Source organism: Rhinoderma darwinii, unplaced genomic scaffold (genome assembly GCF_050947455.1).
Source record: "Rhinoderma darwinii isolate aRhiDar2 unplaced genomic scaffold, aRhiDar2.hap1 Scaffold_500, whole genome shotgun sequence".
Classification (NCBI taxonomy): Eukaryota; Metazoa; Chordata; class Amphibia; order Anura; family Rhinodermatidae; genus Rhinoderma; species Rhinoderma darwinii.
Genome location: NW_027464047.1, coordinates 22,483 through 43,105, shown reverse-complemented (window position 1 = coordinate 43,105; position 20,623 = coordinate 22,483). Strand labels below are relative to the sequence as shown.

General features: G+C 47.7%; 14 non-coding genes across 14 annotated transcripts; all 14 read right to left on the bottom strand.

The window, feature by feature from the left end:
• Positions 1 to 666: 666 nt before the first annotated feature.
• LOC142720694 (U2 spliceosomal RNA) lies at positions 667 to 857 on the bottom strand. The gene has a single exon (XR_012873467.1). It is a non-coding gene; the product is annotated as a U2 spliceosomal RNA (small nuclear RNA).
• A 1,276-nt stretch (positions 858 to 2,133) lies between these two features.
• On the bottom strand, positions 2,134 to 2,324 carry LOC142720693 (U2 spliceosomal RNA). Its single transcript, XR_012873466.1, has one exon. It is a non-coding gene; the product is annotated as a U2 spliceosomal RNA (small nuclear RNA).
• A 1,292-nt stretch (positions 2,325 to 3,616) lies between these two features.
• LOC142720691 (U2 spliceosomal RNA) lies at positions 3,617 to 3,807 on the bottom strand. Its single transcript, XR_012873465.1, has one exon. It is a non-coding gene; the product is annotated as a U2 spliceosomal RNA (small nuclear RNA).
• Positions 3,808 to 5,103: 1,296 nt separating this feature from the next.
• On the bottom strand, positions 5,104 to 5,294 carry LOC142720690 (U2 spliceosomal RNA). Its single transcript, XR_012873464.1, has one exon. It is a non-coding gene; the product is annotated as a U2 spliceosomal RNA (small nuclear RNA).
• A 1,288-nt stretch (positions 5,295 to 6,582) lies between these two features.
• LOC142720689 (U2 spliceosomal RNA) lies at positions 6,583 to 6,773 on the bottom strand. The gene has a single exon (XR_012873463.1). It is a non-coding gene; the product is annotated as a U2 spliceosomal RNA (small nuclear RNA).
• Positions 6,774 to 8,058: 1,285 nt separating this feature from the next.
• On the bottom strand, positions 8,059 to 8,249 carry LOC142720688 (U2 spliceosomal RNA). Its single transcript, XR_012873462.1, has one exon. It is a non-coding gene; the product is annotated as a U2 spliceosomal RNA (small nuclear RNA).
• Positions 8,250 to 9,537: 1,288 nt separating this feature from the next.
• On the bottom strand, positions 9,538 to 9,728 carry LOC142720686 (U2 spliceosomal RNA). Its single transcript, XR_012873459.1, has one exon. It is a non-coding gene; the product is annotated as a U2 spliceosomal RNA (small nuclear RNA).
• A 1,284-nt stretch (positions 9,729 to 11,012) lies between these two features.
• Positions 11,013 to 11,203, bottom strand: LOC142720656 (U2 spliceosomal RNA). Its single transcript, XR_012873433.1, has one exon. It is a non-coding gene; the product is annotated as a U2 spliceosomal RNA (small nuclear RNA).
• A 1,292-nt stretch (positions 11,204 to 12,495) lies between these two features.
• On the bottom strand, positions 12,496 to 12,686 carry LOC142720685 (U2 spliceosomal RNA). Its single transcript, XR_012873458.1, has one exon. It is a non-coding gene; the product is annotated as a U2 spliceosomal RNA (small nuclear RNA).
• Positions 12,687 to 13,978: 1,292 nt separating this feature from the next.
• On the bottom strand, positions 13,979 to 14,169 carry LOC142720684 (U2 spliceosomal RNA). Its single transcript, XR_012873457.1, has one exon. It is a non-coding gene; the product is annotated as a U2 spliceosomal RNA (small nuclear RNA).
• A 1,292-nt stretch (positions 14,170 to 15,461) lies between these two features.
• LOC142720683 (U2 spliceosomal RNA) lies at positions 15,462 to 15,652 on the bottom strand. Its single transcript, XR_012873456.1, has one exon. It is a non-coding gene; the product is annotated as a U2 spliceosomal RNA (small nuclear RNA).
• Positions 15,653 to 16,940: 1,288 nt separating this feature from the next.
• On the bottom strand, positions 16,941 to 17,131 carry LOC142720682 (U2 spliceosomal RNA). The gene has a single exon (XR_012873455.1). It is a non-coding gene; the product is annotated as a U2 spliceosomal RNA (small nuclear RNA).
• A 1,300-nt stretch (positions 17,132 to 18,431) lies between these two features.
• LOC142720680 (U2 spliceosomal RNA) lies at positions 18,432 to 18,622 on the bottom strand. The gene has a single exon (XR_012873454.1). It is a non-coding gene; the product is annotated as a U2 spliceosomal RNA (small nuclear RNA).
• A 1,300-nt stretch (positions 18,623 to 19,922) lies between these two features.
• LOC142720679 (U2 spliceosomal RNA) lies at positions 19,923 to 20,113 on the bottom strand. The gene has a single exon (XR_012873453.1). It is a non-coding gene; the product is annotated as a U2 spliceosomal RNA (small nuclear RNA).
• Positions 20,114 to 20,623: the final 510 nt, after the last annotated feature.

Genomic DNA, 20,623 nt, shown 5'->3' with positions numbered 1-20,623 from the left:
ACCAACTTTACAGACAACTTCTCCTTGCTCCTACAACCTCCATCCTTGCACAGTTTGTTATTCTTCTAGGTAACATAGTAACAAATCCAAATTGCTGCTCTCTTTGTAGGCAAGCAAGGCTTTGTTGCAACTGCAATTCTTACTTCTTCTTGAAATGTAGGGACGACAGTACATTCCATCACATCCATCTAGTGTACACAGGTAGGTCCATTGTGGCGGGCAGGCGAGCGGGCGGGCTGCTTTATTGGCTGTTTGCTGTTCCCCTACTCCACTCCACTATTTGACTGTTGTGCTGCATCAATCAATCAATCAATCAATCAATCAATCAATCAATCAATCAATCAATCAATCAGTGGCTGGCTCAGGTGCAGCTCTTTAACTTACCTAAAAGGGAGGGCGGAGAGAAGACAAGGAAGGTGAATGAGGTGTTCCAATGTGAAATGCCGGAAACACAGAAACACAGACGACACACAACAAGAGGTGGCAATCTATTCATTAATTGATCTATTCATTAATTGCATTTAATCAATGAGCTCATTATCACTCATGCATTGTCCAACAGGTGTTGAAATAATGGGATTAAAAGGGGAGATCCCTTCAGAAAGACAGAAACAATAGCAAAGACAAAAAACACTTTTGGAATCTGCTTTTAGTCAACACATAAGGAAAGGGTGCACCGGTCCTGGAAATACTGCAATACCAGGTCAATGCGTGGAGTGGACAGAGCAAGCTCTATTTCCATCTCCCTGTTCTAAAAATCCATTTAATATATGGTCCCCAGATAGGGGACGTATCAGATATTAAACTGATAAGAACAGATACTACACTTGATCTTAGCCAAAAGGCCGAGAAGCGATAACCCGAACGGGCCGCGCGTTGCCCGAGCCTGCCCGATACTGCTGTTCAGCCCTTGCAGCGATTCAGCCTACTTCTAGGCAATTCCATGGGGCCCTGCAGGCTCACACACTCACAGCTACACGGGAGGTGAATAAAGGCCGGAGAGGAAGCCAGACAGGATTTGCTTCTTTTGCTTGCACCACAATGCAGTGCTGAAAGAGGAGGAATCTACATAAAAACGCCTTCCTGGCAACGCCCAAATGCCCTGCTGCCATGCAGATAAACACTGGCAGCGGCAGCAAGTGCATGCCCACAGCCACCCCTTGTTCCTTCACACCTTGTATCAGCTGTAATCCAGTCCAGTCCAGTGCTGCCTGCTGAGCAGCACTGACCAACACTGCCTGGGCCCAGGCTTTTATCTCTGAGGCCCCATTATGATGTCAGAAAGCTGGCTCTGGAATCCTGAGGGCTCCACTATGACACGTGCAAAGTTCCGTCTGAACTTTATATAAGACGGTGAGGCTCAGTCAGTCACTCAGTGTTGCCTGAGAGGGCAACACTGCAACAGCCGGCCGCCAGGCTGTCTTTTTTTTGCACAGCTAGTTGCCTCCAGGAGGCCACAAGAGGGAGACAAGGGACTGCAAAATGGAAAATAGGCATCCACCAACTTTACAGACAACTTCTCCTTGCTCCTACAACCTCCATCCTTGCACAGTTTGTTATTCTTCTAGGTAACATAGTAACAAATCCAAATTGCTGCTCTCTTTGTAGGCAAACTGCAATTCTTACTTCTTCTTGAAATGTAGGGACGACAGTACATTCCATCACATCCATCTAGTGTACACAGGTAGGTCCATTGTGGCGGGCAGGCGAGCGGGCGGGCTGCTTTATTGGCTGTTTGCTGTTCCCCTACTCCACTCCACTATTTGACTGTTGTGCTGCATCAATCAATCAATCAATCAATCAATCAATCAATCAATCAATCAATCAATCAATCAGTGGCTGGCTCAGGTGCAGCTCTTTAACTTACCTAAAAGGGAGGGCGGAGAGAAGACAAGGAAGGTGAATGAGGTGTTCCAATGTGAAATGCCGGAAACACAGAAACACAGACGACACACAACAAGAGGTGGCAATCTATTCATTAATTGCATTTAATCAATGAGCTCATTATCACTCATGCATTGTCCAACAGGTGTTGAAATAATGGGATTAAAAGGGGAGATCCCTTCAGAAAGACAGAAACAATAGCAAAGACAAAAAACACTTTTGGAATCTGCTTTTAGTCAACACATAAGGAAAGGGTGCACCGGTCCTGGAAATACTGCAATACCAGGTCAATGCGTGGAGTGGACAGAGCAAGCTCTATTTCCATCTCCCTGTTCTAAAAATCCATTTAATATATGGTCCCCAGATAGGGGACGTATCAGATATTAAACTGATAAGAACAGATACTACACTTGATCTTAGCCAAAAGGCCGAGAAGCGATAACCCGAACGGGCCGCGCGTTGCCCGAGCCTGCCCGATACTGCTGTTCAGCCCTTGCAGCGATTCAGCCTACTTCTAGGCAATTCCATGGGGCCCTGCAGGCTCACACACTCACAGCTACACGGGAGGTGAATAAAGGCCGGAGAGGAAGCCAGACAGGATTTGCTTCTTTTGCTTGCACCACAATGCAGTGCTGAAAGAGGAGGAATCTACATAAAAACGCCTTCCTGGCAACGCCCAAATGCCCTGCTGCCATGCAGATAAACACTGGCAGCGGCAGCAAGTGCATGCCCACAGCCACCCCTTGTTCCTTCACACCTTGTATCAGCTGTAATCCAGTCCAGTCCAGTGCTGCCTGCTGAGCAGCACTGACCAACACTGCCTGGGCCCAGGCTTTTATCTCTGAGGCCCCATTATGATGTCAGAAAGCTGGCTCTGGAATCCTGAGGGCTCCACTATGACACGTGCAAAGTTCCGTCTGAACTTTATATAAGACGGTGAGGCTCAGTCAGTCACTCAGTGTTGCCTGAGAGGGCAACACTGCAACAGCCGGCCGCCAGGCTGTCTTTTTTTTGCACAGCTAGTTGCCTCCAGGAGGCCACAAGAGGGAGACAAGGGACTGCAAAATGGAAAATAGGCATCCACCAACTTTACAGACAACTTCTCCTTGCTCCTACAACCTCCATCCTTGCACAGTTTGTTATTCTTCTAGGTAACATAGTAACAAATCCAAATTGCTGCTCTCTTTGTAGGCAAGCAAGGCTTTGTTGCAACTGCAATTCTTACTTCTTCTTGAAATGTAGGGACGACAGTACATTCCATCACATCCATCTAGTGTACACAGGTAGGTCCATTGTGGCGGGCAGGCGAGCGGGCGGGCTGCTTTATTGGCTGTTTGCTGTTCCCCTACTCCACTCCACTATTTGACTGTTGTGCTGCATCAATCAATCAATCAATCAATCAATCAATCAATCAATCAATCAATCAATCAATCAGTGGCTGGCTCAGGTGCAGCTCTTTAACTTACCTAAAAGGGAGGGCGGAGAGAAGACAAGGAAGGTGAATGAGGTGTTCCAATGTGAAATGCCGGAAACACAGAAACACAGACGACACACAACAAGAGGTGGCAATCTATTCATTAATTGCATTTAATCAATGAGCTCATTATCACTCATGCATTGTCCAACAGGTGTTGAAATAATGGGATTAAAAGGGGAGATCCCTTCAGAAAGACAGAAACAATAGCAAAGACAAAAAACACTTTTGGAATCTGCTTTTAGTCAACACATAAGGAAAGGGTGCACCGGTCCTGGAAATACTGCAATACCAGGTCAATGCGTGGAGTGGACAGAGCAAGCTCTATTTCCATCTCCCTGTTCTAAAAATCCATTTAATATATGGTCCCCAGATAGGGGACGTATCAGATATTAAACTGATAAGAACAGATACTACACTTGATCTTAGCCAAAAGGCCGAGAAGCGATAACCCGAACGGGCCACGCGTTGCCCGAGCCTGCCCGATACTGCTGTTCAGCCCTTGCAGCGATTCAGCCTACTTCTAGGCAATTCCATGGGGCCCTGCAGGCTCACACACTCACAGCTACACGGGAGGTGAATAAAGGCCGGAGAGGAAGCCAGACAGGATTTGCTTCTTTTGCTTGCACCACAATGCAGTGCTGAAAGAGGAGGAATCTACATAAAAACGCCTTCCTGGCAACGCCCAAATGCCCTGCTGCCATGCAGATAAACACTGGCAGCGGCAGCAAGTGCATGCCCACAGCCACCCCTTGTTCCTTCACACCTTGTATCAGCTGTAATCCAGTCCAGTCCAGTGCTGCCTGCTGAGCAGCACTGACCAACACTGCCTGGGCCCAGGCTTTTATCTCTGAGGCCCCATTATGATGTCAGAAAGCTGGCTCTGGAATCCTGAGGGCTCCACTATGACACGTGCAAAGTTCCGTCTGAACTTTATATAAGACGGTGAGGCTCAGTCAGTCACTCAGTGTTGCCTGAGAGGGCAACACTGCAACAGCCGGCCGCCAGGCTGTCTTTTTTTTGCACAGCTAGTTGCCTCCAGGAGGCCACAAGAGGGAGACAAGGGACTGCAAAATGGAAAATAGGCATCCACCAACTTTACAGACAACTTCTCCTTGCTCCTACAACCTCCATCCTTGCACAGTTTGTTATTCTTCTAGGTAACATAGTAACAAATCCAAATTGCTGCTCTCTTTGTAGGCAAGCAAGGCTTTGTTGCAACTGCAATTCTTACTTCTTCTTGAAATGTAGGGACGACAGTACATTCCATCACATCCATCTAGTGTACACAGGTAGGTCCATTGTGGCGGGCAGGCGAGCGGGCGGGCTGCTTTATTGGCTGTTTGCTGTTCCCCTACTCCACTCCACTATTTGACTGTTGTGCTGCATCAATCAATCAATCAATCAATCAATCAATCAATCAATCAATCAATCAATCAATCAATCAGTGGCTGGCTCAGGTGCAGCTCTTTAACTTACCTAAAAGGGAGGGCGGAGAGAAGACAAGGAAGGTGAATGAGGTGTTCCAATGTGAAATGCCGGAAACACAGAAACACAGACGACACACAACAAGAGGTGGCAATCTATTCATTAATTGCATTTAATCAATGAGCTCATTATCACTCATGCATTGTCCAACAGGTGTTGAAATAATGGGATTAAAAGGGGAGATCCCTTCAGAAAGACAGAAACAATAGCAAAGACAAAAAACACTTTTGGAATCTGCTTTTAGTCAACACATAAGGAAAGGGTGCACCGGTCCTGGAAATACTGCAATACCAGGTCAATGCGTGGAGTGGACAGAGCAAGCTCTATTTCCATCTCCCTGTTCTAAAAATCCATTTAATATATGGTCCCCAGATAGGGGACGTATCAGATATTAAACTGATAAGAACAGATACTACACTTGATCTTAGCCAAAAGGCCGAGAAGCGATAACCCGAACGGGCCGCGCGTTGCCCGAGCCTGCCCGATACTGCTGTTCAGCCCTTGCAGCGATTCAGCCTACTTCTAGGCAATTCCATGGGGCCCTGCAGGCTCACACACTCACAGCTACACGGGAGGTGAATAAAGGCCGGAGAGGAAGCCAGACAGGATTTGCTTCTTTTGCTTGCACCACAATGCAGTGCTGAAAGAGGAGGAATCTACATAAAAACGCCTTCCTGGCAACGCCCAAATGCCCTGCTGCCATGCAGATAAACACTGGCAGCGGCAGCAAGTGCATGCCCACAGCCACCCCTTGTTCCTTCACACCTTGTATCAGCTGTAATCCAGTCCAGTCCAGTGCTGCCTGCTGAGCAGCACTGACCAACACTGCCTGGGCCCAGGCTTTTATCTCTGAGGCCCCATTATGATGTCAGAAAGCTGGCTCTGGAATCCTGAGGGCTCCACTATGACACGTGCAAAGTTCCGTCTGAACTTTATATAAGACGGTGAGGCTCAGTCAGTCACTCAGTGTTGCCTGAGAGGGCAACACTGCAACAGCCGGCCGCCAGGCTGTCTTTTTTTTGCACAGCTAGTTGCCTCCAGGAGGCCACAAGAGGGAGACAAGGGACTGCAAAATGGAAAATAGGCATCCACCAACTTTACAGACAACTTCTCCTTGCTCCTACAACCTCCATCCTTGCACAGTTTGTTATTCTTCTAGGTAACATAGTAACAAATCCAAATTGCTGCTCTCTTTGTAGGCAAGCAAGGCTTTGTTGCAACTGCAATTCTTACTTCTTCTTGAAATGTAGGGACGACAGTACATTCCATCACATCCATCTAGTGTACACAGGTAGGTCCATTGTGGCGGGCAGGCGAGCGGGCGGGCTGCTTTATTGGCTGTTTGCTGTTCCCCTACTCCACTCCACTATTTGACTGTTGTGCTGCATCAATCAATCAATCAATCAATCAATCAATCAATCAATCAATCAATCAATCAGTGGCTGGCTCAGGTGCAGCTCTTTAACTTACCTAAAAGGGAGGGCGGAGAGAAGACAAGGAAGGTGAATGAGGTGTTCCAATGTGAAATGCCGGAAACACAGAAACACAGACGACACACAACAAGAGGTGGCAATCTATTAATTAATTGCATTTAATCAATGAGCTCATTATCACTCATGCATTGTCCAACAGGTGTTGAAATAATGGGATTAAAAGGGGAGATCCCTTCAGAAAGACAGAAACAATAGCAAAGACAAAAAACACTTTTGGAATCTGCTTTTAGTCAACACATAAGGAAAGGGTGCACCGGTCCTGGAAATACTGCAATACCAGGTCAATGCGTGGAGTGGACAGAGCAAGCTCTATTTCCATCTCCCTGTTCTAAAAATCCATTTAATATATGGTCCCCAGATAGGGGACGTATCAGATATTAAACTGATAAGAACAGATACTACACTTGATCTTAGCCAAAAGGCCGAGAAGCGATAACCCGAACGGGCCGCGCGTTGCCCGAGCCTGCCCGATACTGCTGTTCAGCCCTTGCAGCGATTCAGCCTACTTCTAGGCAATTCCATGGGGCCCTGCAGGCTCACACACTCACAGCTACACGGGAGGTGAATAAAGGCCGGAGAGGAAGCCAGACAGGATTTGCTTCTTTTGCTTGCACCACAATGCAGTGCTGAAAGAGGAGGAATCTACATAAAAACGCCTTCCTGGCAACGCCCAAATGCCCTGCTGCCATGCAGATAAACACTGGCAGCGGCAGCAAGTGCATGCCCACAGCCACCCCTTGTTCCTTCACACCTTGTATCAGCTGTAATCCAGTCCAGTCCAGTGCTGCCTGCTGAGCAGCACTGACCAACACTGCCTGGGCCCAGGCTTTTATCTCTGAGGCCCCATTATGATGTCAGAAAGCTGGCTCTGGAATCCTGAGGGCTCCACTATGACACGTGCAAAGTTCCGTCTGAACTTTATATAAGACGGTGAGGCTCAGTCAGTCACTCAGTGTTGCCTGAGAGGGCAACACTGCAACAGCCGGCCGCCAGGCTGTCTTTTTTTTGCACAGCTAGTTGCCTCCAGGAGGCCACAAGAGGGAGACAAGGGACTGCAAAATGGAAAATAGGCATCCACCAACTTTACAGACAACTTCTCCTTGCTCCTACAACCTCCATCCTTGCACAGTTTGTTATTCTTCTAGGTAACATAGTAACAAATCCAAATTGCTGCTCTCTTTGTAGGCAAGCAAGGCTTTGTTGCAACTGCAATTCTTACTTCTTCTTGAAATGTAGGGACGACAGTACATTCCATCACATCCATCTAGTGTACACAGGTAGGTCCATTGTGGCGGGCAGGCGAGCGGGCGGGCTGCTTTATTGGCTGTTTGCTGTTCCCCTACTCCACTCCACTATTTGACTGTTGTGCTGCATCAATCAATCAATCAATCAATCAATCAATCAATCAATCAATCAATCAAGTGGCTGGCTCAGGTGCAGCTCTTTAACTTACCTAAAAGGGAGGGCGGAGAGAAGACAAGGAAGGTGAATGAGGTGTTCCAATGTGAAATGCCGGAAACACAGAAACACAGACGACACACAACAAGAGGTGGCAATCTATTCATTAATTGCATTTAATCAATGAGCTCATTATCACTCATGCATTGTCCAACAGGTGTTGAAATAATGGGATTAAAAGGGGAGATCCCTTCAGAAAGACAGAAACAATAGCAAAGACAAAAAACACTTTTGGAATCTGCTTTTAGTCAACACATAAGGAAAGGGTGCACCGGTCCTGGAAATACTGCAATACCAGGTCAATGCGTGGAGTGGACAGAGCAAGCTCTATTTCCATCTCCCTGTTCTAAAAATCCATTTAATATATGGTCCCCAGATAGGGGACGTATCAGATATTAAACTGATAAGAACAGATACTACACTTGATCTTAGCCAAAAGGCCGAGAAGCGATAACCCGAACGGGCCGCGCGTTGCCCGAGCCTGCCCGATACTGCTGTTCAGCCCTTGCAGCGATTCAGCCTACTTCTAGGCAATTCCATGGGGCCCTGCAGGCTCACACACTCACAGCTACACGGGAGGTGAATAAAGGCCGGAGAGGAAGCCAGACAGGATTTGCTTCTTTTGCTTGCACCACAATGCAGTGCTGAAAGAGGAGGAATCTACATAAAAACGCCTTCCTGGCAACGCCCAAATGCCCTGCTGCCATGCAGATAAACACTGGCAGCGGCAGCAAGTGCATGCCCACAGCCACCCCTTGTTCCTTCACACCTTGTATCAGCTGTAATCCAGTCCAGTCCAGTGCTGCCTGCTGAGCAGCACTGACCAACACTGCCTGGGCCCAGGCTTTTATCTCTGAGGCCCCATTATGATGTCAGAAAGCTGGCTCTGGAATCCTGAGGGCTCCACTATGACACGTGCAAAGTTCCGTCTGAACTTTATATAAGACGGTGAGGCTCAGTCAGTCACTCAGTGTTGCCTGAGAGGGCAACACTGCAACAGCCGGCCGCCAGGCTGTCTTTTTTTTGCACAGCTAGTTGCCTCCAGGAGGCCACAAGAGGGAGACAAGGGACTGCAAAATGGAAAATAGGCATCCACCAACTTTACAGACAACTTCTCCTTGCTCCTACAACCTCCATCCTTGCACAGTTTGTTATTCTTCTAGGTAACATAGTAACAAATCCAAATTGCTGCTCTCTTTGTAGGCAAGCAAGGCTTTGTTGCAACTGCAATTCTTACTTCTTCTTGAAATGTAGGGACGACAGTACATTCCATCACATCCATCTAGTGTACACAGGTAGGTCCATTGTGGCGGGCAGGCGAGCGGGCGGGCTGCTTTATTGGCTGTTTGCTGTTCCCCTACTCCACTCCACTATTTGACTGTTGTGCTGCATCAATCAATCAATCAATCAATCAATCAATCAATCAATCAATCAATCAATCAGTGGCTGGCTCAGGTGCAGCTCTTTAACTTACCTAAAAGGGAGGGCGGAGAGAAGACAAGGAAGGTGAATGAGGTGTTCCAATGTGAAATGCCGGAAACACAGAAACACAGACGACACACAACAAGAGGTGGCAATCTATTCATTAATTGCATTTAATCAATGAGCTCATTATCACTCATGCATTGTCCAACAGGTGTTGAAATAATGGGATTAAAAGGGGAGATCCCTTCAGAAAGACAGAAACAATAGCAAAGACAAAAAACACTTTTGGAATCTGCTTTTAGTCAACACATAAGGAAAGGGTGCACCGGTCCTGGAAATACTGCAATACCAGGTCAATGCGTGGAGTGGACAGAGCAAGCTCTATTTCCATCTCCCTGTTCTAAAAATCCATTTAATATATGGTCCCCAGATAGGGGACGTATCAGATATTAAACTGATAAGAACAGATACTACACTTGATCTTAGCCAAAAGGCCGAGAAGCGATAACCCGAACGGGCCGCGCGTTGCCCGAGCCTGCCCGATACTGCTGTTCAGCCCTTGCAGCGATTCAGCCTACTTCTAGGCAATTCCATGGGGCCCTGCAGGCTCACACACTCACAGCTACACGGGAGGTGAATAAAGGCCGGAGAGGAAGCCAGACAGGATTTGCTTCTTTTGCTTGCACCACAATGCAGTGCTGAAAGAGGAGGAATCTACATAAAAACGCCTTCCTGGCAACGCCCAAATGCCCTGCTGCCATGCAGATAAACACTGGCAGCGGCAGCAAGTGCATGCCCACAGCCACCCCTTGTTCCTTCACACCTTGTATCAGCTGTAATCCAGTCCAGTCCAGTGCTGCCTGCTGAGCAGCACTGACCAACACTGCCTGGGCCCAGGCTTTTATCTCTGAGGCCCCATTATGATGTCAGAAAGCTGGCTCTGGAATCCTGAGGGCTCCACTATGACACGTGCAAAGTTCCGTCTGAACTTTATATAAGACGGTGAGGCTCAGTCAGTCACTCAGTGTTGCCTGAGAGGGCAACACTGCAACAGCCGGCCGCCAGGCTGTCTTTTTTTTGCACAGCTAGTTGCCTCCAGGAGGCCACAAGAGGGAGACAAGGGACTGCAAAATGGAAAATAGGCATCCACCAACTTTACAGACAACTTCTCCTTGCTCCTACAACCTCCATCCTTGCACAGTTTGTTATTCTTCTAGGTAACATAGTAACAAATCCAAATTGCTGCTCTCTTTGTAGGCAAGCAAGGCTTTGTTGCAACTGCAATTCTTACTTCTTCTTGAAATGTAGGGACGACAGTACATTCCATCACATCCATCTAGTGTACACAGGTAGGTCCATTGTGGCGGGCAGGCGAGCGGGCGGGCTGCTTTATTGGCTGTTTGCTGTTCCCCTACTCCACTCCACTATTTGACTGTTGTGCTGCATCAATCAATCAATCAATCAATCAATCAATCAATCAATCAATCAATCAGTGGCTGGCTCAGGTGCAGCTCTTTAACTTACCTAAAAGGGAGGGCGGAGAGAAGACAAGGAAGGTGAATGAGGTGTTCCAATGTGAAATGCCGGAAACACAGAAACACAGACGACACACAACAAGAGGTGGCAATCTATTCATTAATTGCATTTAATCAATGAGCTCATTATCACTCATGCATTGTCCAACAGGTGTTGAAATAATGGGATTAAAAGGGGAGATCCCTTCAGAAAGACAGAAACAATAGCAAAGACAAAAAACACTTTTGGAATCTGCTTTTAGTCAACACATAAGGAAAGGGTGCACCGGTCCTGGAAATACTGCAATACCAGGTCAATGCGTGGAGTGGACAGAGCAAGCTCTATTTCCATCTCCCTTTTCTAAAAATCCATTTAATATATGGTCCCCAGATAGGGGACGTATCAGATATTAAACTGATAAGAACAGATACTACACTTGATCTTAGCCAAAAGGCCGAGAAGCGATAACCCGAACGGGCCGCGCGTTGCCCGAGCCTGCCCGATACTGCTGTTCAGCCCTTGCAGCGATTCAGCCTACTTCTAGGCAATTCCATGGGGCCCTGCAGGCTCACACACTCACAGCTACACGGGAGGTGAATAAAGGCCGGAGAGGAAGCCAGACAGGATTTGCTTCTTTTGCTTGCACCACAATGCAGTGCTGAAAGAGGAGGAATCTACATAAAAACGCCTTCCTGGCAACGCCCAAATGCCCTGCTGCCATGCAGATAAACACTGGCAGCGGCAGCAAGTGCATGCCCACAGCCACCCCTTGTTCCTTCACACCTTGTATCAGCTGTAATCCAGTCCAGTCCAGTGCTGCCTGCTGAGCAGCACTGACCAACACTGCCTGGGCCCAGGCTTTTATCTCTGAGGCCCCATTATGATGTCAGAAAGCTGGCTCTGGAATCCTGAGGGCTCCACTATGACACGTGCAAAGTTCCGTCTGAACTTTATATAAGACGGTGAGGCTCAGTCAGTCACTCAGTGTTGCCTGAGAGGGCAACACTGCAACAGCCGGCCGCCAGGCTGTCTTTTTTTTGCACAGCTAGTTGCCTCCAGGAGGCCACAAGAGGGAGACAAGGGACTGCAAAATGGAAAATAGGCATCCACCAACTTTACAGACAACTTCTCCTTGCTCCTACAACCTCCATCCTTGCACAGTTTGTTATTCTTCTAGGTAACATAGTAACAAATCCAAATTGCTGCTCTCTTTGTAGGCAAGCAAGGCTTTGTTGCAACTGCAATTCTTACTTCTTCTTGAAATGTAGGGACGACAGTACATTCCATCACATCCATCTAGTGTACACAGGTAGGTCCATTGTGGCGGGCAGGCGAGCGGGCGGGCTGCTTTATTGGCTGTTTGCTGTTCCCCTACTCCACTCCACTATTTGACTGTTGTGCTGCATCAATCAATCAATCAATCAATCAATCAATCAATCAATCAATCAATCAATCAATCAGTGGCTGGCTCAGGTGCAGCTCTTTAACTTACCTAAAAGGGAGGGCGGAGAGAAGACAAGGAAGGTGAATGAGGTGTTCCAATGTGAAATGCCGGAAACACAGAAACACAGACGACACACAACAAGAGGTGGCAATCTATTCATTAATTGCATTTAATCAATGAGCTCATTATCACTCATGCATTGTCCAACAGGTGTTGAAATAATGGGATTAAAAGGGGAGATCCCTTCAGAAAGACAGAAACAATAGCAAAGACAAAAAACACTTTTGGAATCTGCTTTTAGTCAACACATAAGGAAAGGGTGCACCGGTCCTGGAAATACTGCAATACCAGGTCAATGCGTGGAGTGGACAGAGCAAGCTCTATTTCCATCTCCCTGTTCTAAAAATCCATTTAATATATGGTCCCCAGATAGGGGACGTATCAGATATTAAACTGATAAGAACAGATACTACACTTGATCTTAGCCAAAAGGCCGAGAAGCGATAACCCGAACGGGCCGCGCGTTGCCCGAGCCTGCCCGATACTGCTGTTCAGCCCTTGCAGCGATTCAGCCTACTTCTAGGCAATTCCATGGGGCCCTGCAGGCTCACACACTCACAGCTACACGGGAGGTGAATAAAGGCCGGAGAGGAAGCCAGACAGGATTTGCTTCTTTTGCTTGCACCACAATGCAGTGCTGAAAGAGGAGGAATCTACATAAAAACGCCTTCCTGGCAACGCCCAAATGCCCTGCTGCCATGCAGATAAACACTGGCAGCGGCAGCAAGTGCATGCCCACAGCCACCCCTTGTTCCTTCACACCTTGTATCAGCTGTAATCCAGTCCAGTCCAGTGCTGCCTGCTGAGCAGCACTGACCAACACTGCCTGGGCCCAGGCTTTTATCTCTGAGGCCCCATTATGATGTCAGAAAGCTGGCTCTGGAATCCTGAGGGCTCCACTATGACACGTGCAAAGTTCCGTCTGAACTTTATATAAGACAGTGAGGCTCAGTCAGTCACTCAGTGTTGCCTGAGAGGGCAACACTGCAACAGCCGGCCGCCAGGCTGTCTTTTTTTTGCACAGCTAGATGCCTCCAGGAGGCCACAAGAGGGAGACAAGGGACTGCAAAATGGAAAATAGGCATCCACCAACTTTACAGACAACTTCTCCTTGCTCCTACAACCTCCATCCTTGCACAGTTTGTTATTCTTCTAGGTAACATAGTAACAAATCCAAATTGCTGCTCTCTTTGTAGGCAAGCAAGGCTTTGTTGCAACTGCAATTCTTACTTCTTCTTGAAATGTAGGGACGACAGTACATTCCATCACATCCATCTAGTGTACACAGGTAGGTCCATTGTGGCGGGCAGGCGAGCGGGCGGGCTGCTTTATTGGCTGTTTGCTGTTCCCCTACTCCACTCCACTATTTGACTGTTGTGCTGCATCAATCAATCAATCAATCAATCAATCAATCAATCAATCAATCAATCAATCAATCAGTGGCTGGCTCAGGTGCAGCTCTTTAACTTACCTAAAAGGGAGGGCGGAGAGAAGACAAGGAAGGTGAATGAGGTGTTCCAATGTGAAATGCCGGAAACACAGAAACACAGACGACACACAACAAGAGGTGGCAATCTATTCATTAATTGCATTTAATCAATGAGCTCATTATCACTCATGCATTGTCCAACAGGTGTTGAAATAATGGGATTAAAAGGGGAGATCCCTTCAGAAAGACAGAAACAATAGCAAAGACAAAAAACACTTTTGGAATCTGCTTTTAGTCAACACATAAGGAAAGGGTGCACCGGTCCTGGAAATACTGCAATACCAGGTCAATGCGTGGAGTGGACAGAGCAAGCTCTATTTCCATCTCCCTGTTCTAAAAATCCATTTAATATATGGTCCCCAGATAGGGGACGTATCAGATATTAAACTGATAAGAACAGATACTACACTTGATCTTAGCCAAAAGGCCGAGAAGCGATAACCCGAACGGGCCGCGCGTTGCCCGAGCCTGCCCGATACTGCTGTTCAGCCCTTGCAGCGATTCAGCCTACTTCTAGGCAATTCCATGGGGCCCTGCAGGCTCACACACTCACAGCTACACGGGAGGTGAATAAAGGCCGGAGAGGAAGCCAGACAGGATTTGCTTCTTTTGCTTGCACCACAATGCAGTGCTGAAAGAGGAGGAATCTACATAAAAACGCCTTCCTGGCAACGCCCAAATGCCCTGCTGCCATGCAGATAAACACTGGCAGCGGCAGCAAGTGCATGCCCACAGCCACCCCTTGTTCCTTCACACCTTGTATCAGCTGTAATCCAGTCCAGTCCAGTGCTGCCTGCTGAGCAGCACTGACCAACACTGCCTGGGCCCAGGCTTTTATCTCTGAGGCCCCATTATGATGTCAGAAAGCTGGCTCTGGAATCCTGAGGGCTCCACTATGACACGTGCAAAGTTCCGTCTGAACTTTATATAAGACGGTGAGGCTCAGTCAGTCACTCAGTGTTGCCTGAGAGGGCAACACTGCAACAGCCGGCCGCCAGGCTGTCTTTTTTTTGCACAGCTAGTTGCCTCCAGGAGGCCACAAGAGGGAGACAAGGGACTGCAAAATGGAAAATAGGCATCCACCAACTTTACAGACAACTTCTCCTTGCTCCTACAACCTCCATCCTTGCACAGTTTGTTATTCTTCTAGGTAACATAGTAACAAATCCAAATTGCTGCTCTCTTTGTAGGCAAGCAAGGCTTTGTTGCAACTGCAATTCTTACTTCTTCTTGAAATGTAGGGACGACAGTACATTCCATCACATCCATCTAGTGTACACAGGTAGGTCCATTGTGGCGGGCAGGCGAGCGGGCGGGCTGCTTTATTGGCTGTTTGCTGTTCCCCTACTCCACTCCACTATTTGACTGTTGTGCTGCATCAATCAATCAATCAATCAATCAATCAATCAATCAATCAATCAATCAATCAATCAGTGGCTGGCTCAGGTGCAGCTCTTTAACTTACCTAAAAGGGAGGGCGGAGAGAAGACAAGGAAGGTGAATGAGGTGTTCCAATGTGAAATGCCGGAAACACAGAAACACAGACGACACACAACAAGAGGTGGCAATCTATTCATTAATTGCATTTAATCAATGAGCTCATTATCACTCATGCATTGTCCAACAGGTGTTGAAATAATGGGATTAAAAGGGGAGATCCCTTCAGAAAGACAGAAACAATAGCAAAGACAAAAAACACTTTTGGAATCTGCTTTTAGTCAACACATAAGGAAAGGGTGCACCGGTCCTGGAAATACTGCAATACCAGGTCAATGCGTGGAGTGGACAGAGCAAGCTCTATTTCCATCTCCCTGTTCTAAAAATCCATTTAATATATGGTCCCCAGATAGGGGACGTATCAGATATTAAACTGATAAGAACAGATACTACACTTGATCTTAGCCAAAAGGCCGAGAAGCGATAACCCGAACGGGCCGCGCGTTGCCCGAGCCTGCCCGATACTGCTGTTCAGCCCTTGCAGCGATTCAGCCTACTTCTAGGCAATTCCATGGGGCCCTGCAGGCTCACACACTCACAGCTACACGGGAGGTGAATAAAGGCCGGAGAGGAAGCCAGACAGGATTTGCTTCTTTTGCTTGCACCACAATGCAGTGCTGAAAGAGGAGGAATCTACATAAAAACGCCTTCCTGGCAACGCCCAAATGCCCTGCTGCCATGCAGATAAACACTGGCAGCGGCAGCAAGTGCATGCCCACAGCCACCCCTTGTTCCTTCACACCTTGTATCAGCTGTAATCCAGTCCAGTCCAGTGCTGCCTGCTGAGCAGCACTGACCAACACTGCCTGGGCCCAGGCTTTTATCTCTGAGGCCCCATTATGATGTCAGAAAGCTGGCTCTGGAATCCTGAGGGCTCCACTATGACACGTGCAAAGTTCCGTCTGAACTTTATATAAGACGGTGAGGCTCAGTCAGTCACTCAGTGTTGCCTGAGAGGGCAACACTGCAACAGCCGGCCGCCAGGCTGTCTTTTTTTTGCACAGCTAGTTGCCTCCAGGAGGCCACAAGAGGGAGACAAGGGACTGCAAAATGGAAAATAGGCATCCACCAACTTTACAGACAACTTCTCCTTGCTCCTACAACCTCCATCCTTGCACAGTTTGTTATTCTTCTAGGTAACATAGTAACAAATCCAAATTGCTGCTCTCTTTGTAGGCAAGCAAGGCTTTGTTGCAACTGCAATTCTTACTTCTTCTTGAAATGTAGGGACGACAGTACATTCCATCACATCCATCTAGTGTACACAGGTAGGTCCATTGTGGCGGGCAGGCGAGCGGGCGGGCTGCTTTATTGGCTGTTTGCTGTTCCCCTACTCCACTCCACTATTTGACTGTTGTGCTGCATCAATCAATCAATCAATCAATCAATCAATCAATCAATCAATCAATCAATCAGTGGCTGGCTCAGGTGCAGCTCTTTAACTTACCTAAAAGGGAGGGCGGAGAGAAGACAAGGAAGGTGAATGAGGTGTTCCAATGTGAAATGCCGGAAACACAGAAACACAGACGACACACAACAAGAGGTGGCAATCTATTCATTAATTGCATTTAATCAATGAGCTCATTATCACTCATGCATTGTCCAACAGGTGTTGAAATAATGGGATTAAAAGGGGAGATCCCTTCAGAAAGACAGAAACAATAGCAAAGACAAAAAACACTTTTGGAATCTGCTTTTAGTCAACACATAAGGAAAGGGTGCACCGGTCCTGGAAATACTGCAATACCAGGTCAATGCGTGGAGTGGACAGAGCAAGCTCTATTTCCATCTCCCTGTTCTAAAAATCCATTTAATATATGGTCCCCAGATAGGGGACGTATCAGATATTAAACTGATAAGAACAGATACTACACTTGATCTTAGCCAAAAGGCCGAGAAGCGATAACCCGAACGGGCCACGCGTTGCCCGAGCCTGCCCGATACTGCTGTTCAGCCCTTGCAGCGATTCAGCCTACTTCTAGGCAATTCCATGGGGCCCTGCAGGCTCACACACTCACAGCTACACGGGAGGTGAATAAAGGCCGGAGAGGAAGCCAGACAGGATTTGCTTCTTTTGCTTGCACCACAATGCAGTGCTGAAAGAGGAGGAATCTACATAAAAACGCCTTCCTGGCAACGCCCAAATGCCCTGCTGCCATGCAGATAAACACTGGCAGCGGCAGCAAGTGCATGCCCACAGCCACCCCTTGTTCCTTCACACCTTGTATCAGCTGTAATCCAGTCCAGTCCAGTGCTGCCTGCTGAGCAGCACTGACCAACACTGCCTGGGCCCAGGCTTTTATCTCTGAGGCCCCATTATGATGTCAGAAAGCTGGCTCTGGAATCCTGAGGGCTCCACTATGACACGTGCAAAGTTCCGTCTGAACTTTATATAAGACGGTGAGGCTCAGTCAGTCACTCAGTGTTGCCTGAGAGGGCAACACTGCAACAGCCGGCCGCCAGGCTGTCTTTTTTTTGCACAGCTAGTTGCCTCCAGGAGGCCACAAGAGGGAGACAAGGGACTGCAAAATGGAAAATAGGCATCCACCAACTTTACAGACAACTTCTCCTTGCTCCTACAACCTCCATCCTTGCACAGTTTGTTATTCTTCTAGGTAACATAGTAACAAATCCAAATTGCTGCTCTCTTTGTAGGCAAGCAAGGCTTTGTTGCAACTGCAATTCTTACTTCTTCTTGAAATGTAGGGACGACAGTACATTCCATCACATCCATCTAGTGTACACAGGTAGGTCCATTGTGGCGGGCAGGCGAGCGGGCGGGCTGCTTTATTGGCTGTTTGCTGTTCCCCTACTCCACTCCACTATTTGACTGTTGTGCTGCATCAATCAATCAATCAATCAATCAATCAATCAATCAATCAATCAATCAATCAATCAATCAATCAGTGGCTGGCTCAGGTGCAGCTCTTTAACTTACCTAAAAGGGAGGGCGGAGAGAAGACAAGGAAGGTGAATGAGGTGTTCCAATGTGAAATGCCGGAAACACAGAAACACAGACGACACACAACAAGAGGTGGCAATCTATTCATTAATTGCATTTAATCAATGAGCTCATTATCACTCATGCATTGTCCAACAGGTGTTGAAATAATGGGATTAAAAGGGGAGATCCCTTCAGAAAGACAGAAACAATAGCAAAGACAAAAAACACTTTTGGAATCTGCTTTTAGTCAACACATAAGGAAAGGGTGCACCGGTCCTGGAAATACTGCAATACCAGGTCAATGCGTGGAGTGGACAGAGCAAGCTCTATTTCCATCTCCCTGTTCTAAAAATCCATTTAATATATGGTCCCCAGATAGGGGACGTATCAGATATTAAACTGATAAGAACAGATACTACACTTGATCTTAGCCAAAAGGCCGAGAAGCGATAACCCGAACGGGCCGCGCGTTGCCCGAGCCTGCCCGATACTGCTGTTCAGCCCTTGCAGCGATTCAGCCTACTTCTAGGCAATTCCATGGGGCCCTGCAGGCTCACACACTCACAGCTACACGGGAGGTGAATAAAGGCCGGAGAGGAAGCCAGACAGGATTTGCTTCTTTTGCTTGCACCACAATGCAGTGCTGAAAGAGGAGGAATCTACATAAAAACGCCTTCCTGGCAACGCCCAAATGCCCTGCTGCCATGCAGATAAACACTGGCAGCGGCAGCAAGTGCATGCCCACAGCCACCCCTTGTTCCTTCACACCTTGTATCAGCTGTAATCCAGTCCAGTCCAGTGCTGCCTGCTGAGCAGCACTGACCAACACTGCCTGGGCCCAGGCTTTTATCTCTGAGGCCCCATTATGATGTCAGAAAGCTGGCTCTGGAATCCTGAGGGCTCCACTATGACACGTGCAAAGTTCCGTCTGAACTTTATATAAGACGGTGAGGCTCAGTCAGTCACTCAGTGTTGCCTGAGAGGGCAACACTGCAACAGCCGGCCGCCAGGCTGTCTTTTTTTTGCACAGCTAGTTGCCTCCAGGAGGCCACAAGAGGGAGACAAGGGACTGCAAAATGGAAAATAGGCATCCACCAACTTTACAGACAACTTCTCCTTGCTCCTACAACCTCCATCCTTGCACAGTTTGTTATTCTTCTAGGTAACATAGTAACAAATCCAAATTGCTTCCAAATTGCTGCTCTCTTTGTAGGCAAGCAAGGCTTTGTTGCAACTGCAATTCTTACTTCTTCTTGAAATGTAGGGACGACAGTACATTCCATCACATCCATCTAGTGTACACAGGTAGGTCCATTGTGGCGGGCAGGCGAGCGGGCGGGCTGCTTTATTGGCTGTTTGCTGTTCCCCTACTCCACTCCACTATTTGACTGTTGTGCTGCAATCAATCAATCAATCAATCAATCAATCAATCAATCAATCAATCAATCAATCAGTGGCTGGCTCAGGTGCAGCTCTTTAACTTACCTAAAAGGGAGGGCGGAGAGAAGACAAGGAAGGTGAATGAGGTGTTCCAATGTGAAATGCCGGAAACACAGAAACACAGACGACACACAACAAGAGGTGGCAATCTATTAATTAATTGCATTTAATCAATGAGCTCATTATCACTCATGCATTGTCCAACAGGTGTTGAAATAATGGGATTAAAAGGGGAGATCCCTTCAGAAAGACAGAAACAATAGCAAAGACAAAAAACACTTTTGGAATCTGCTTTTAGTCAACACATAAGGAAAGGGTGCACCGGTCCTGGAAATACTGCAATACCAGGTCAATGCGTGGAGTGGACAGAGCAAGCTCTATTTCCATCTCCCTGTTCTAAAAATCCATTTAATATATGGTCCCCAGATAGGGGACGTATCAGATATTAAACTGATAAGAACAGATACTACACTTGATCTTAGCCAAAAGGCCGAGAAGCGATAACCCGAACGGGCCGCGCGTTGCCCGAGCCTGCCCGATACTGCTGTTCAGCCCTTGCAGCGATTCAGCCTACTTCTAGGCAATTCCATGGGGCCCTGCAGGCTCACACACTCACAGCTACACGGGAGGTGAATAAAGGCCGGAGAGGAAGCCAGACAGGATTTGCTTCTTTTGCTTGCACCACAATGCAGTGCTGAAAGAGGAGGAATCTACATAAAAACGCCTTCCTGGCAACGCCCAAATGCCCTGCTGCCATGCAGATAAACACTGGCAGCGGCAGCAAGTGCATGCCCACAGCCACCCCTTGTTCCTTCACACCTTGTATCAGCTGTAATCCAGTCCAGTCCAGTGCTGCCTGCTGAGCAGCACTGACCAACACTGCCTGGGCCCAGGCTTTTATCTCTGAGGCCCCATTATGATGTCAGAAAGCTGGCTCTGGAATCCTGAGGGCTCCACTATGACACGTGCAAAGTTCCGTCTGAACTTTATATAAGACGGTGAGGCTCAGTCA